Genomic DNA, 2,294 nt, shown 5'->3' on the forward strand with positions numbered 1-2,294 from the left:
GCTGTATCTGTCAGTTCACCAGCGCTTTAATACCGCCGATGCTTGAATGTGGAGGCGGAGATGTTGGAGAAGACAGCGCCCCACTCGCTACAAGGAGAGCCCGAACACGTGTCCGTGTCCGTGTCCGTGATCTGATTGGATACATCGCCATGACGCTGTAGCACTGTGACGTCATTCACTGGCTCTCATTTTGGAAGGGATTCAGTCGGCCATCGCAGATACATCAACAGCTTCGCACTGGGAAGCGGCCGTTCACCTGCTCCGTGTGTGTGCAGAGACTCATTCAGTTAACCCACCTTGTGATGCTCCGGTGAGTTCACAATAAATAGAGGCCACATTTCTGTCCGGAGTGAGCAAAGAGTTTTACTCAATCATCCCAGCTGCTGCAACACCAGCAACTTCACATCAGGGAGGAAGTTCAAATCAGCTCCGTGTTAAATGTTTCACCATCACGGTGACTGAAGGCAGCTGCAGGTTCATGAGGGACTGTTACTGTCAGATTCTGCAGTTCTTGCGGCTGCTCATCGCACCCAGGACTGAACCCTGGTCACTGAGCATTGGAGGAGTCTGTTCTGCTGATGTTAGCCTTAAACTAGACTGGTGTTTAATATTGTGGATCTGTGAAGGATAAATCAGTTCTGTATCAAATCCCGTGTCTCAGGTACTTACAGTCTCTGTCACACTCACAATGTACACTTGAGAGGCCACTCGATCTATCTGCTCCCTGCCCAGGTTTCTGTTCCATATCAGTATTTTAAAATCTATCTCTCACTCTCCCCGTTGCAACTTGTCACCACTCCGTGGGAGAAGAGATTTCCCTTGAATTTCTTAGAATCAGAGAAATCTGCAGCAAATTACAGGCCCTTCGGCCCACAGCAACCAACTCTAGAAAATGCCTGGAATTACCCTACCACAGAACCCTCTATTTTCCTAAGCTCCAAGTACCTCTCTAAGATTCTATTAAAAGACTCTATTGTACCCGTCTCTATCGCCGTCGCTGGCAGTGCAGTCCACACACCCACCTCTCTCTGTATAAAAAATATATATCTCTGACATCTCCCTTGAGCTACTTCCAAGCACCTTAACTATGCCCTCCCCCCTTTTCATGCTTATCCCCTCCCCCTTGATCTTTCCACTGATTGGTTTTCCACCTGGCACCTCTAGCCCTTCCCCCTTCCCTATCTCTATTACTGGGCTTCGGCCCTCTCTTCCCCCCCATTCCTGATGAAGGGTCTCGGCCCGAAACGTTGGCTACTCCTTTCTCACAGATGCTGCCTCACCGGCTGAGTTCTTCCAGCGCTGTGTATGTAACTATGCCCTCCACGTGTTAGACATTTCAGCCCTGGGAAAATGCCTCTGACTATCCACACGATCAATGCCTCTCATCATCTTATACACCTGCATGATTTTCCCCAGGCTAATTAACACGATGAGCTCCCTGAGCATTTGACCTTCCCCAGGGCTCTGGACTAAGGTGGTTAAACTCCTTTTTCCCTGCTCTTTTCAAATTTTGGGTCATTTTGACTAATTTCAAAGGAGTGTGCCTCAGGCAGCTGGGCTGCTGCAATGCACCTCTTAAGACTGACAGCAGACTATCGAGTGAATCTTCAGTGGAGCAGAGTCAGAAACCAAAGAGTTACCAGCACCAATCAGGGCTTTGGGGCTCTGGAAAGAGATGGAGTCTGGAGGTTACGAGCAGGAGGAGGAGGAGGAAGAGGAACCAGACCAGCAGGATGTGGCTATGAATGAAAGATGAGAAACATTTGGAAACTGGTTAATTGAAAAACAAAATGGTTAATTTCTACAAAACATTGCAGGTAGTCAGCAGATCAGGCAGCAAATGTGGAGAGGAATAAATGGGCAGCATTTAATCCGAGCCCCTTCAGCATGTCTAGACTGTGTACTCCTCTGCTTAGTTGCTGCCTGAACTGCAGAGCTCCTTCAGTATTGTGTGTGTGTGCGTCTTTGTATTTCCAGCAACTGCAGAATCTCTTTTGTTTCACATCTGCATTTGTAAGGGGAGTGAACTTTGGCATTAGATACACGAAATGCCTATTGATATTAAGTGTATCGTTTATGGGAGCCGCTTTCTGCGTTAAGAAAGCTGCTGAGTTTTCTACACACAAAAAAATTGAGATATGGACGTGGAACCGGTGCTTGCATAAATTTTGAATGGCACCATGATTACCCATAAAGTCGCGCGTTTAAAATTTCGCTGTCGTTTGAAGCACCGATCAAATGCGCAGGCGCAGGGTTGCTGCCGTCTCCGATAATTACGCATGCGCGCAGTATAC

The 2,294-nt window shown here is 47.8% G+C and overlaps 1 protein-coding gene across 1 annotated transcript in view; it reads right to left on the reverse strand.

Moving 5' to 3' along the window:
- LOC140720325 (NACHT, LRR and PYD domains-containing protein 3-like) overlaps positions 1-2,294 on the reverse strand; it is a 510,894-nt gene that overhangs the window by 136,918 nt on the left and 371,682 nt on the right. The gene's annotated exons all lie outside the window — the stretch shown is intronic.

Source organism: Hemitrygon akajei, unplaced genomic scaffold, assembly GCF_048418815.1.
Source record: "Hemitrygon akajei unplaced genomic scaffold, sHemAka1.3 Scf000041, whole genome shotgun sequence".
In the NCBI taxonomy this organism is placed as follows: Eukaryota; Metazoa; Chordata; class Chondrichthyes; order Myliobatiformes; family Dasyatidae; genus Hemitrygon; species Hemitrygon akajei.